At 38.5% G+C, this 15,628-nt stretch overlaps 1 protein-coding gene across 10 annotated transcripts in view; it reads right to left on the bottom strand.

The window, feature by feature from the left end:
* Positions 1 to 15,628, bottom strand: part of ZNF385B (zinc finger protein 385B) — a 417,541-nt gene that overhangs the window by 116,061 nt on the left and 285,852 nt on the right. Inside the window, exon 1 of one of the 10 annotated variants that reach the window (XM_045066773.1) lies at positions 15,414 to 15,616. The exons of the other annotated variants lie outside the window; for them this stretch is intronic. The gene's annotated coding sequence lies outside the window, so the exon portion shown is untranslated. Of the gene's footprint in view, positions 1 to 15,413; positions 15,617 to 15,628 lie in introns of those variants that run through there. 10 annotated transcript variants of the gene reach the window in all.

Genomic DNA, 15,628 nt, shown 5'->3' with positions numbered 1-15,628 from the left:
ATGTTCCCCCTAGTATTGAGCTAGACATTACGATAAACTGAAAATGGGGGTCCTTGGTCCTTGAGAAGGTGACTATCCTGAGAGCAAAAATAGTAAATCTGAAACACTTAGAGACTAATACAAAGACACATAAAATGTAGTGTGAATTATAGGCCCAGAGAGAGATGTACAGAGGTGAGAATATAGCCTCACAAGGACAGGGATCTTTGTTTTCTTCACTAATGTATCCTCAACACTTGGAACTGTGTCTTACAGGTGTTACCACCTCAGAAAAAAAAAAAAAAATTGCTCCACCAAAAGGAAAGACAAATGAGTTAGAATGACTGGAGATGTTTCACTGGGAAGGCAGGACTTAAGTAAGACCTTAAGATATGTGATTCCTTGGTTTCTCCTTTTGCTTACCACCTACACCCAGACTACTAGCAAGTTCTGTCTGTACTCCCAGCACAAACTGCAAATCTTTCTACGTCTCTCCATGTCACTGCCACTTTTTAGTCCAAGCCACCAATGTCTATCTGGACTACAGCTAATCGCTCTGAATGGATCTTTCTGGGAACATTTATGTTCGCCTACACCTGGCCTCCATATAGCAGCCAAACTGTTTAAAAACAAATCTCATTATGTTACTCCCATAACACAATAATGACCTCCCATCGCACCCTGATTAAATTCCATTCCTTCCCATGGCCTACATTTATCACATGATTAAGCCCCTGCTTACTTCCAAAACCACACCTTGTATCACCTCCACTTGCCAACCTCTCCCCCTTCTAAGACCCAAGCTTCTTTCCTCTTTCTTGAATATGTCAAATTCATTCTTATCTCAAGGCTTTTGTCTTTGCTGTTCGGTCAGAGTGGAACTCTCATCCTTAAATTCAATGGTGTCTCAGCTGAGGTCTTTAACAACATGTTTTCTCTATTACGTGCTTCTGTTTTTATCTACTCCATCTACTTCTTTGTCTCTAAAATTATCTAGTTTTTTTACTTGTTTACTGTCTCCTGTCACTACAATATGATCTTCATGACAGCAACAGCTATATTCTAGGTGCCTCATTTCTCACTTCTAGAACAGTGCTAGGCCTCTGACAGGCACCTGGTACAGATTTTGAAGGAATGAATGACTTTCCTCCCCCAGCCTTTTCAAGTATGAAGACACTTCTTACACATCGAAGGATTTGAAGGGTTCCTCACATGTTATTATTCTTTTCTTTCCCATGAGTATTCACTGATTATATATGATGCTGTTATGAAGTCAGGAACATTTTTTCAAATAAAGACCTATCATTATCACAGTAGGGCTGACATACATTTGGCAGGAGTATGATATGTGAGACATGGTATTTATTCAATCAGCCAGATACGTGGTGCACACTTCTGTCGGCAGGTACGTGAGGATCCTTTGCCACAGATTTTACGGGATCACTGAGTAACACGCAGACAATATGAGAGAACAGAGGGATGGAAAACATTCTACTTAGCACTTTCTCAATACAGAGATACAAATAAACTCAGGTGAAGCCTTAGCCTAAACTAAGGATAAGCCAATTTATTCTCTGAACCCTCTAACACCTACTGTGGAGTTTACCGATCATCTTCACACATTTGTATCATAACGGCTAATGCACTACATTTATGACATGTCGACAATATTCTAAGCACTTTATGCCTATATTAATTCACCTAATCCTGCCAATTAACACAGTAAGAGAGGAACTCACTAATATGTGCGTTCTGTAGATGAGAAAACAGGGCACACCAAACTTAAGTATTTTGCTCAAGATCACAAAGCAGGTAAGTGGCAGGGCTGGCTTGTGAAGCCATATCGTCTGGCTCCAGAGTCCGTACTTTAACCATTATGTTATGCTGCCTTCCTGACAGAAAAAGATGGCATCGTCTTCACACTGGGTAGAGAATGTCTTGCATCATACATAGCATATAAGAAAAATTACATATCAAATGTCAGCTACTTCTAAATATGCACATTTTACTCCTAAGCATTTCCAAGCAGTTGTTTTTCTCTTTATGCCACATAAAGGTCTGAAATGCTTAGCAGCAAGTGATTTCATGAAGCAGCTCTATATCATGTGGGAAATCATGAGGATAATCTAAATCAAATACAAATCTCACTGTGCCTTTAATATCACTGTGAAAACAGCATGCTTTTCTAGGACACATTGTGAAGTCTGAGGTGATAAGACAGCCTATCTTAAAATGACTTGAAACCAAAAATGGATTTGTGATTGTTATTCCCAACTCACCAAGGACGTTCTATTTTGACAGGTTAGAACATGTGGATACAGGCCTCACCTTCATATATAAGGTCTAAAAGTATATAAACCTCAGTGATTTCTGCACAGTATTTGGTCAGGCTGTTTATGAAGGAAGTTCAATATTAGCTTACTGAACCAAGACAGAATTCCAATAAGGCCCTTCATTTATTCCCCTCCATCTAGTCCCTCCTTCTTAAAGAGATTAATTAGCCACCCTACGAAATATGAATGAATCAAGGAGGAGTCGTGTCTATTGGGCAGAACACATGTTAAGCAACTTGACCCTTAGGTAATAAATCTTTTGGAAAGCAGGTCTTTTCCCACTGGGACCTGTCTTCACTTTTCTCATGTGAGACCTGGCAAATGGGACATTTTGAGTTTGACAGGCCACTTCTCGGCTCCTCAGCTGACAACTGTTTTACACAGATGTCAGCTGAAATCCTTACTGGGGCACGTAGGGGATCAGAATGTTTGAATCACATCCAGCACCGAGAATCCCTCCTCCCTCAGCTCTCTGCCTGCCCCACCCATCCCATGCCATCAGCAGCACAGCCCTCCTGCAGGGCAGTCCAGCTCCGGGGAGATGGCCCAGGGCAGGAGTGAGGGGAAGGATCAGCTGTCAGCACAAAGGTGGCTTAGGGTGTTCCTTTGCAAGAAGTTCATTCAGGAAGACGCATCTCTCAACTTCTGCCATTATTCCTTGGTAAGGATTTGGGAGCTGGAGGAGAGATGTGAAGGAATTTAGGGCATTTTCTCATGGTGTGGTAAGATTAGAGTCCGACTCCAGATCAAATTTTGCTTCTACTATTTATTAACTCACAATGTCACTTGGGGGAATTACTCTCTCAACCACAGTTTTCTGATCAGAAATACCTGCCTTTTTTAGGGTTGCAAGGGGAAGAGCATCATAACACATAGAAAGTGCTTGGTGCGGTGGCTGGCAGAGAGTATGGCTTCAATAAATGTTAATTCTATCTTTTTTTCTCTGAAACTGGAAAGGCCAGGTGTTTGGAGGTCTGTGTTTAGAAATGCCTCCAAAATCCTCAGCGCATCCCATTTTCACTGGCTTTGTTTTTGTTTTGCCTTTATGCTTTTGTTTTGGATTCTTATATTAAGATCTATGGACTCTCCCGTCCAAGAATTCAGTGCAGTATTTGCAACCATGTTCATTTTGGGGAAAGAGAAATTAGATTTAGTCAATTCTCAAAGGATTGTATGATTCACAGAGATTAAAAATCTCTGTGCATGTTTCTGAAAAGTTGTAGGCAAAGTGAATATCTTTTTTGTAAATCAAATTTAGCTTTTAATGTACTAGAAGAACCAGTGAGCAAAGAAACTCTCCCACGAATCTTTCTGTTTCATAAACTGCATATTCAATCCAGAGCTCTTCAGTTTTTACAAAAGATTTAGACTTTCAATATCAGGCTTGCTTAAACTAGAACACTTAGTGACATTATATGCATAGTAGTAACTTCCATTAACGATTTACAATGTAGTATGGGGGTCAAGTTCAGGTTGAATGAAAACTGAAAAAGAAGGAACTCCAAAAAGTTCCTGCTCTTAACTGGACAGAATCTTAGTTATCCTCTGCTCCAAAGACCTCATTTTATGAAAGAAGAAATTGAGGTTCTTAGGGGTTATATGACTTGCCCAAGGTCATTGCAATAGTTACAGACAATAAGGAATAACAGCTATAAAAATAATGACAGTGATTATGATGATGATGACAGCACTATGATCTGTTGAGCATTTACTTGAGCTGAGCCTTTTAAAGGCTTCAACCTCGTGCACTTTTGCTACAACTCTAGAGGAAGATTTTATTAACTCCACTCATTAGATGAAGCACTTGGCCCAGGGCTTCACAGCCTGGAAATGGGCAACTCACAACTCAGAACCTATTTTGCCTTGAAACGCTGTGTTTTTAGGCTGCTTCCCAGAATACAACAGAACAGAGAATCACACAGTCTTGAAGTAGAAACAAGAGGTTAGTTTGGAAAGATGTGTCTACAACCTTCAGGGTATATACTTGAATGGGTTTTTAAAAAATACAACATTAGACAGTCCTAGATAATACTACACCCTCACAGGTACACATTTGTAGTATTCTAGGATTAGAAGCTCCAGAATATATCCAGGTCGATTGCTTGCCAGACCTCTTCCCAGGCTGCAGGCCAAGGAGATTGGTCCTCGTGGAGTCTAGGCTCTCCTCCTCCACATTCTAAGCCACGTTTTGGGTCTCTAGGATTTCATATGTTCATTTCTAAATGGTCCTAGAACTACTTCCATGGCCTACATAGGTCTCTTTTCCAGATCTCTCTCCCTCGAGGTAGGTAATAGACATGTGGGACCAGTATGGCTATTTTTAGGGAATGTAAGTGGAGCTTGCCAGCCAGGACTGGGTGTCCATACATCTGTAGTATAGGACAGGGCTGGGGTGGGGAAAAAAAAAAAAAAAAGAAGGTGGGATAGAAACCATGCTGCATCTTCCATGTTCTGGCATAGAACTTTGGATATGTCTGGGAATTCTAAAATAATATGTAGCCTTCTCAGGTTTTTATGAATATATATTTGTCAAAGTATATGAAATATACTTTACTGAGCAGCTGAACAGCTTGATTTTAAACTATAATAGTTTATAATAGATATATATGGGCATCAATTTTTATCCTTATCTCAGGGCTCGCATATCATGGGACAAGACAACACATGCTTGTCTGCTTTTCCACCTCCCCATGCTGTTCCTTCTCAGCTTTCTGGGTCTTTGTATCCCTTTGCTATGGCTCCATATTTGCTTTGATTTCCATTTTCCTCACTCCGCTTTTACTGATGACTTGGTATCAAACCCATCTATGATCTATAGACCTATGATCTATGAAATCCATTATCTAACATGTAATGAGGGCTGATTAGAAGCCATAGAGGTACTATGTAGAGAACAATGGACAAGAAACCCTCAGTCCCTGCCCTCATGTGACAGCTCTGCTTGAAAATAAATACACTTAAAACACAGCATGACAAATGTGATGACAGAGAATTACTAGCTATGCTGAGGGAACGTAACTCTTCACCAGGTGTCCAGTAAGGTTTCCTTGAGAAAGTCAGGTCTAAACTGAAAACCTGGAGTAGGATTTACCTGGGCAAAAGGTAGGAATGAAGTAGGAGATGTTTGTTTTAAGTAGAGGGGATTACACATCAGGTGAAGCCTGTAGCCAGGGCAAGCATCGTGCCCTGAACTGAAAGAATTTCAGCAGTGACTAAAGTATGTTTCTGGGGTGAGAAATGTTCCTGGAGAGATAAACTGGAACAAGACCAAGCCAGGTCTTAGAAGTCATGGTAACGTGTTCAGGTTTGACCTAAATGTGATGGGGAGTCAAAGGCAGATTGGAAACAGGGGCATGACGTGATAAGACTTCTATATGAGGACATCAATGGTTGAAATACGGATTATGTGTATATACCAGAGTTGCTGCTGGAGGAGAGGGGGCAGGGAGGGGCAGGGCAGATGGTGCAAAGTCCGAATAGCAGGTATTACAGCAATTCAGGGGAGGGACAGTTTTAGCATGAATTGCTTGCGGGTCAGGTTGTAGTGAGAAGACTGAGGAAAGAGGTAGAATCAGGAGGATGTGATCACTGGTGGGATCTGAAGCTAACCTCCAGTGGACTAAAGGGAAGCTCCCAGCCTGGGCAGATGGAGGGATCAATCGCAGAAAAGGAACACACGGGGAGGTGAAAGCTTGAAGGGGAATTTGGTTTCTGAGCAAGTCACAGCTTTTGATTTTCATCTTTGGATACCACACATTGAGGCTGAGAATGAGGGCCTACCTGTTAAGACTTTGGGGGTCTCCTCTTCCAACTGTGCCCTGCCACCATCAGGAGGAAGGGTGGACGAGCAACAACCAGGAGAAGGAATTCTTAGATGAGGCTTGCATTTATAATTCCTCTGTAAAGATCATCATTTGTTTAAAATACTTTGCTGTCATAAAAGTTACCAGGATTATTCAATAAATGACAATGTTTCAGAATTTTCAGTTATGTTGGATTGGGGGGGGTCTCAAATATTACAGCAAGGATTCAGAGTTAGTCAGTCTGTCAAGATTTTGCTCTCAAATATTTGATGTTAACCAAAAAAGTTGATCCTTTAAAGATGAAGAAAGTTACTTAGCGAATGGCTAATACACATCCTTCCTGAACATATCTTCTCAGACTTTACACATGCATTCCATAGTACATCAATGATAGAAATTAATCTTTATCCATACACCTGAGTTGTAGTCTTTTCTCAGTCTCCAGGAATTTCACATGGGTTATTAATTATACCAGAAGAAAATTTTAAGAAATAGTACTTCGTTTCAGATAAAAGGAAAAGTGCAATTTTATTTTTTATTTTGCCAGACTAAACATCAACAAGGATTGCTAACAATCCTTTATGAAGTTAGCAGCTATCAGAAAAAAGCAAAAACAAAACCAAAAAACAAACAAGCAAAAAACCCAAAGGATGGGTCCAGTTTTTTGAAAACAAACTTTTCAAAAGTAAATGTATCTTTCTGCTCAATATTGATGAACACTGTCTGCATTATTTATTAGCCATATCATATGTAGTACAGTTAGGTCTTTTAAAAAAATCTAAAATTTAGGTGAAAAAGCCAAATTTAAGAAAGTTACTTCTGAACTTCTTAGCGATTGTGCTGTGTGAATTTTTAAGGTGAAAAAAACCCAGAAATCAATACTATGTAAGGAAAAAAAGAAAAATGGATGAGAAAGCTTTCAGGGGCTCTATCAATATTTTAAGCAAGCACAGAGGAAAAAGCCAAGTTGTTGCGGCAACATTACCAAGGTTATTCACATCTATTGCCTATGTGGCTTTGATAAAGTTCTATTTCTTTATACCTTAGTTTTTTTCATAAATAAAAGAAACAAAATCAAAACAAATGCACCAAAATGCCACAGAAAGAAGGTTTATAATGAATTTTGACATGTGCTTAATAAAAACTATAGCATTATTAGATCCATCTTATTTTATCCTTATACAGACCCAGATCCCTATGAACCAAAAGGAATGATTTTTAAGATCACTTTATTATAATGATATTTAAGATCGGTAACATACCCTGCCCCAGGAGAAACGGGCAAATAAAAATTAACACAATGAGAATGCCTCCGAAGATTAAGGGTTTGCAATGTAAATTGCATTTTACAGTGGGGGAAACATGTCTAAGCCACTATCTGTTCAGGGGGCAACAGAGCCTCGTCGTCCGTGAGTAAAATAGAGACCAGAACCCATATGAATCAGACAGGCAGCATTGTCCTTACTTCAAACACTGAAAAATAAAACAGACTTTTCTGTTTATCCTTCTTAAAATTGTTAGTTCTCTTAATGCAAACAACAAAGTAGAAAGTCCATGGAAGCAGAATCTAAACTATTTCTGTTTGGCTCTGAGCAAGGTATTTATCTGTTACATCCTGAACAAGGAGCACAGTGAACAAAAAAATATCCCCTAGTAAACAAAGGTAAAATTGGCTGGGTAACCACGAAAATAATGACTACTGAAACACTCCCATTGTAGTCAAATTAATTGTAGCTTCTTACAGGAAAAGACCATGAGAAGCCACAAAGCCCATAAACAAACTAGATAGAAGCAATGCTAAAGAAAGCTAATCGAATGTCATACTTGCACACAGAGAAAATTCTACTCTTCACGTGGCATTAGACCTTAACCTAAGTAGAGAAACTCTGGTGGATTTCCACCTTCCCTCGTGGTTCAGAGGAACTGGGTGAGAGGGAAGACTGTGGAGGTGGCAGGTTCAAGAGGCAAGGCTAATGAGAGAGAAGTGGGTTTGCTTCCTGCTCCCTTGTTCTCTGCCTCCTTTCTTCTGCTACTTCCCTTTAGCCCTGCCTCCTGAGATGTGTCTCTCCAGGCCCTTCTCTGGCCTATCCGATCAAGTTGCTCTGTCACTGTAAAGCCTGTTCTTACTCTTCTGTGTATGTTGATGTTCTGGTTTCACCATGGTTTTCTGCTGGTGGTCCTCTACACCTTCTCCCCAGATGACCCCTGTCAGGGCACGGTCTCTGCTAAGGACTACTACTCGGAGCCCCAGCCTCTGCCCCAAGCCTCAGTTCTGTGTATTCAGTTGCCAACTGGATCCCCCATAACCATGTCTAAAACCAAACTCATTTGGGCTGAAAGATTTTACTCCGAAATGTGAGGATGGAGTTACTCATTCTAAAAGAATATCCTGAGATAATAAAAGATATATTTAGAACAGGAAGAGAACAGTGCCAAAGAGTGAGAAAGAAAGAACATTAACCATATTTCTTATAAATCTTCAGTGTACAAGAATTACATATTTTAATAATATTTTTAACCATCTGAATATAAATTAAATTTAACATTATTTGAACACCAGGTTCAAGTGAAGGGGGGCCCTTTGTTCTGTTGGATTTGTTTTCAGCCCCTCACCAAATGTTAAAACCAGATTGAGAAACAGAAGTAGAAATACTGTTTATTTGGAGTTCTCCTTGGCCTCGAAGCATTGCTCCTTTCCTGTGTGAATTGGAGAAGCTTTCAAAGGCCACTCTGAGAAGTTCCATGTGGGAGCTGATTCCAGCCCCTCTTCACTGTAGAATGCTCAACTCAGAGGAAGAGGGTGGGAGAAATGAAAAGCTAAAAGGAGGAAAGAATGAACTATCAATACATGTCTCTCTCTACCTAAAATTTTGTGTGAAGGATATGTGGTAATTAATTATAGCAAAATGTTTTGGTGTTATCAAAATTTTTAAATGCTAATATAATAGCCTTGGGATATTTGAAAATTTGAAGTTCTAGATTTTCATTGAAAACTTGTTAGAATTTGTCCATGGGTTCATTTTTTTAAAATTTTTTATTTTTTCAGCGTAACAGTATTCATTATTTTTGCATCACACCCAGTGTATGGGTTCATTTTTAAAACAAAAGTTGAAAGATATTTAAATTCTAAAGTCTTCAGGAACACTTGAACTTGATTCTTCCTCTAAACAACTCTTCTCCTTATGTTCTTTAGATTAAATAATGGCAACTACGATAACACATGCTTCCTACCACTCCTTTTCTTCTCACAGCCAGAGAGCCACACAAACACCAGGTCCTACAGGTTTAATCTTCCGATACATCTCAGATTCATCCTGTGAATCTGTGACTCCCGCTGCCCTACTTCAGAGCCTCATCGTTTCCCATCATCATTGGTCTCCTTTATTCCACTTTTATTCTTCTTGGATCTGTCTCTCAGGCTGCTGCTATAACAATTTATCAAAAAATCCAATTTGATTCACACACATCTTCTGCTTAAATCCTTTTTTTCATTCTATTTCATTTCATCCACCCAAATAATATCTGTTAAGGACCAGGGCCTGTGTGTCAGATCAAGGTACAATGTTGGGAATGCGGCACAAATGAGACCATTGGGAGCTTTGCCTTCAACATTGAATTTATACTAATACGGCTTACATGGTCCTCCAAGATGAAACCCCTAACTACTCTGTGAGCTTCATTTCTCACCATCTCTGTCTCAAACATTATATTAGCAACACACATCTGTTTATAGTTCCCTGTACATGCCATGTTCTTTCTCACCTTTGTGAATCTCTCCTACTGACACTTTTCTCTCCTCTCCCACTTGATCTGCCTCCTTCTATGCAATCTCTGAGAGAAAGTCTCTCTCTGTCCCTCTCAGACGGAGGTGAAGTGTTCCTTCACCGTGTTCCTATATAACACCTGCATTCCATACCACTGTGTCCATTATGTTGTAAATGTCTATATACATGTATGAACACAATTCATTTTGTGTTCTAGACAAACATTTATTTAATCATCACCAAATTCAAACATAATGACTCCTATATTCTATAATAAAATTGGAAAAAATTGGTGGCAAAGAGATGTTCATATTAACAAAGTTATAATTCAGGTAAGAGGGCAAGAGGTAGAAGGTGTTTAGAGCCCAGTTCTAATTCCATATTCATGATGGGCTTAAGAAACTTAGGCAGTTCAACAAATATAGAGTAAATTCAATGGACTGTCTTGTTCTGGTAATCTCTGCTGCACTAGTATGTTTGCCTTCCTGATTGAGGTATTAATAATTAAGTGTGTTGTGTTAAAGTCAGGTCCTTTTGCTAGAAGAGAGGGTTTGAGGAAAAGCTCTTAACAGTGGTGTTAAGCATTCTTCATATGAGAGTAAAGAACTCAGGAGAAAACTGTATATAAAAATATATTGAGGCAGTAGTGAGTAATCATTACCTGCAAATATGCAATTATGATATGGAGGAGAAGTCCTATACCATTGGGCTTCTAGAGTAAAAACTAAGACATTCTTTGAGACCTTCAGAACACTCTATGAGACAAAAAGCAGGCTATCCTAAGTCCAGCTGGATTGGAGGGATCTTGTTTTTTAAGGCCAATATTAGTGTGGAAATAAGCCAAAGCTGCCTCCTCAGATGAGATCTTGGAATAATTTCCTTTTTTCCATTTTAAGCTACTTCTAGTTCTAATTAGAGTAGATAATATAAAGTTGGTTATACATCAGACATAAAATCTCATGGTGAAACAAAGTTTCTCTAATAACAAGTGCCAAAATTATCCATAAATATAGATCCTTTCTACCTGTAAGACCATTTATTATAATTCTCTAATTATATAGAGCTGGTATCTACTTTAACCAGAAAACTTGCCTGCATATGTCAGTATATTTCTTTCTTTCTTTTTTAAAGATTTTATTTATTTATTTGACAGATAGAGATCACAAGTAGGCAGAGAGAGAGAGAGGAGGAAGCAGGCTCCACGCTGAGCAAGAGAGCCCGATGCAGCGCTCGATCCCAGGACATTGGGAATATGACCTGAGCCGAAGGCAGAGGCCTTAACCCACTGAGCCACCCAGGTGCCCCTGTCACTATATTTTTAATAGAAAATGTGGCAAGTAGACCTGTGCTCTTTTATAATTACTGATCTTGAGGGAAAAAAGTCAGGTTAATGTAAGGGTTTATTAAAACCTTGTGGGCCACCTGGGTGGCTCAGTGGGTTAAAGCGTCTGCCTTTGGCTCAGGTCATGATCCCAGGGTCTTGGGATCGAGCTCCGCGTTGGGCTCTCTGCTCAGCGGAGGACCTGCTTCCTCCTCTCTCTCTCTGCCTGCTTCTCTGTCTACTTGTGATTTCTGTCAAATAAATAAATAAAATCTTTAAAAAAAAATAACCTTGTAAGTTGTGTAACTTCTTATTAGAAAAAAACTATAATTGCTTTTTAACAAATATTTAGATAATTACATTTCAGTATTTTTAGTAAATTACTAGTATGAATACTTGTTATGCCCACAGTAAAGAAATGATGAATAAAAAAGTTGCTTCATGACCTATACTGACTGTCTTTGTTAGAAACAAATGAAAAAAAAAAAAAAACCCAACAACAACAACAAAAACATACACACACACCAAACAACTCGTGGCCATGAACAAATGTTAGTGTTCTTGAATTTCTGTAAGTTTTCTTGGGCTGGTATACTTAATTCTCATAATGTTTATAAACTAACTTATGTCCATTTTTTGTATTAAGAAATTATTACATTTTTCTGCTTTGGCAATTACTAATTATTTAATTACATATTTATGTGATGTTACTGCTGGCTCGACACCTCAGACATTACTTTCCTTAACTAGTGAAAGTACTCTGAATATGGGATGTGTGTGTGTGTGTGTGTGTGTGTACGTATGTGTGTTGGTGCATGTGTTCATTATACAGCAATAGATTCTTCATACATTTTTGTATTTATGTGTTGCACATTTAATTACTATAGACTCACTCTTTTGCTCAAATCCATTTATTCATTTATTCAAGTATTTCTCTTAAGGATCTACCATGAGCCAGGCCCTGTGTTTATCCTGACTGAGACATGGTCCCTGCTCCCCAGAATCTAGTAGGGAAAACAAAACAAACATATGCAAGGTGATGTGTAACTCCCCTTTCTGAGTACATACCACAACTTAAACCAAATCATCAAACTATGACAATTATAAACAAAGCCAACTGTTATGGTAGGTATGGCTATCTTGCCTTCTCAAATCAAAACCATTGCAGGGTGTGTGTGTGTGGGTGTCTGCCCATATGAGTAGTCACACTGAGACTGTCTAGGAGGTATAGAAAGAAGATGATTTTATGATACCATACACCTTACTTATCTATATATTCATAATTGCTCTGCCCAGATGTTGAGAACTACTTAGGATCAACTCAAGTCATTAGTATTATTAATTCCCAATCAAGACAGTTCAGAATTTTCTAACACATGTACCTGGTGGGAAGCACTGCTTTTACCTTTCAAAGTCACTAGACTGTGTTCCTGAAGCCTCAAAAATCACATTGGGCCTTCACTATTTGTTCAGCTGATCACAAATCAGAGGTAATGACATTTACATTGCTAATAGCCTTTGCTCCAAAGTATGTTAACTCCAGGTTTTGGTGTAGTTTCTCCTATCTGAGAAAAGCTTTTTTGACCTCCTGCATGAAACTTTAACTAGAAATAACTATGTGAATAAGAACATTCCCTTACTTGTATATCCACAGAAACATAAACATATTAAATGTAGAAATGTATGAAATTCTCTAATTAACCACTCCATATGAGAATCAGGACTTGTGTGCAAAACAAATTAAGGTATGTATTATTGATTTATCCTTACATACACATTAGATAACCCAACAAATCTGGGCATATTAGGAGAGTTGCTCGCAGTCATTATGATTGACATAACCTCTGTGACAATTACCACGTATCTTGGCTTTTAGAATGAGACTAATATAAAAATATGTATTTTGGTAAAGATTAAATCCAGCATAATGTGGAGAACAATTGCGCGTAATTGGACTTTTCCGTATACCAAATTTCAAGCAGTTAAATCTTTGCTTCTTTGATGTTCCTTTGATCACAATTACTAACATTTTATTGGCTTACTGGTGTGAAATGAAAAACAACAATTCCAAATTCAGTTTACTTTATTAATGAGCACTAAATGACCTCAAACCAAAGCCAGATAAAAAGATTACATTGGTGTGCTTCAAGTAGAAGAGTTTGAATACCTGCTACTTGTTAACTGTTTTAATCTGCTGCTTGAGCAGGCAAGAATAAATAGACACACACAGAGACAGTTATTCAGGTGACAATTAAGGTGCTAGTATCTCATATTACGAATTTTATAACACTTAAAAACTTGTAAAGTGTTCTGAGGTCAGCCAAAAGTATATGTCATTTGGATAGTATTTTATCCATTCCAATAAAATGTATAAATTTGGTTTCACAGCTAAATTCAATGGAATATGATTTGATGTGTGCTCAAATAATAACCAAAATTCTGAACATTTTTCTGTGTACTAGGTGTATGCCAACTGATTGCTATGCATTACATAATTTGATTTTCATTAGTACCCTCTGAGGTGGACTCTATTCTTTCCATGTCATAGAGAAGATTGAGAAATTTTAGTGAGTTAAGTAACCTGCCCAGTTACTGTTAATAAGTGACAGAACTTGGATCGAAGCCAGACTTTAGTGACTCCAGAGCCAAATTCCAGCTTATATACAGTCTGCTGTGAATTAGAAATTGTAAGATCTGGCATGGAGTCTCAGTGTCAATCAATTATTAGCCCTGAGACCTTAGGGAAATTACAGAACTTCTCCAAACTTCAATTTTCTAATATATAAAATAGAGCCAATAACATATCCCAACCCTTCCTTTGGAGTTGCCATGAAGATTAAAGAGATAATGTAAGCAAGAAAACTATAGAGTGCTCTACAGATATCACTTTGTTATACTGTAATATCTTCACATTTTGTAACTCCCAAGGCATTTTGTGGGGCTAAACAATGACATTAGACCAGGTATCTCCTTAGAGAAAGAGAATTTAGGAAGGCCAGAGTGATCTACTGGAAGAAATTTTAGGGAGGTTGTCCAGGGTGGCACAGGGTAGTCAGGAAAAAAAAAATCACCCTTTATGAATGATATGTAAATGAAAGGGAGGTCACTGCTAAGGACTGAAAATTTTTATTCTCCCAAAATTCATATGTTGAAGCCCTAACTCCCAATGTAAATATAGATCGGAAATAGGGTTTGATAGTTCCAATGGTAGTTAAATGGGGTCATATGCATGGGGCCCTAATCCCATAGGGCTGATGACCTTACAAGAGGAGGGACGAGATACCAGTGTACTCTCTCTCTGCCATGTGAGGACACAGAAAAGGCAGCTACTTGCAAACCAGGAAGAAAGTTCTCACCAGAAACTGAACATTGATTTTGGACTTCCCGTCTCTGGAAGTGTGAGAAATAAGTATTTGTTGTTTAAGTGCCTGGTCTATGTCTGTGGTATTTTGCTATGGCATCCCAAGCTAGCTAATACAGCCAGTATTGTGTTCACCCCTCATGTTACCAAGATCACCAAAAAGCAGGGCCACCTGAGCCCCGTTCAGCTGCCAGCTTGATGAGAGTGTGGTCTGACAGATCACATGAGCCACTGACAATCTGCAGTTAGGACCCAGGGAATGTAAGAATGTACTAGGCAAGCTTAGCATGAAGGGGACTCAGTATAAACTGCTTTGCCTAGAAGAAAACTGTCCAAGTTTAGCAGATTATAATAAATATCCTCAGGAAAACAATCAAACCAAACCAATAGAAAAATAAGACAAGTTCCAAAGATGCAGTCCCATGTTTGTAAGTATAAATTAATGCCAAAAGCTTGAAACTGAATTTATGAAAAGAACAGTGGAAAAATTCTGATTAACAAATTTACAACTGAACAAACGAAAGAATCTCTACATTAAAAACAAGTAACATAGTTCACTTTGTACTTTTTCTTTTTCACCAGAGCACAGCTATTTCTCAATCAATCTACCAGGGTTTCCTCAGCTAAAAGGGTAGTGAGCTGAAGTCATTGCACATAAAAACAAGCAGACATTGAAATATTACTTCTGCAGCTTCTTTTCCTTAGGATGATATAAACCTTATTTCTTGGGAATTGTGTTTTAATTTACAAGAAGACAGACAAATTTTCAAATGAAAAAAATAGCTTTCTAGGAAGAGCTGTCCCCAAAATCTAAGTAATGCAAAGTGTAATTGATAAAATATTTCCACTTACTTGCTCCTTTCACACTAATCGCCTTCCAGATGATTTGATTCTAGATGAACATTTACTCCATGTGAGGCACTATTCCAGGTGCTTAGGGCAGGCTCTGCTAGTTTTCTTGCCAATCTCCAGGACACCAGGAGTATTAGTTTAGCGCTTCCCAGATAAAGAAAGCATTTCTCAACTTCTCTTGCAGCTAGCTGGGGCCACATGACTAAGTTCTGGCC

The sequence above is a fragment of the Mustela putorius genome, unplaced genomic scaffold, assembly GCF_011764305.1.
Source record: "Mustela putorius furo isolate JIRA1106 unplaced genomic scaffold, ASM1176430v1.1 tig00003869_pilon_pilon_pilon, whole genome shotgun sequence".
Classification (NCBI taxonomy): domain Eukaryota; kingdom Metazoa; phylum Chordata; class Mammalia; order Carnivora; family Mustelidae; genus Mustela; species Mustela putorius.
This window is presented reverse-complemented; position numbering and strand designations above follow the sequence as displayed.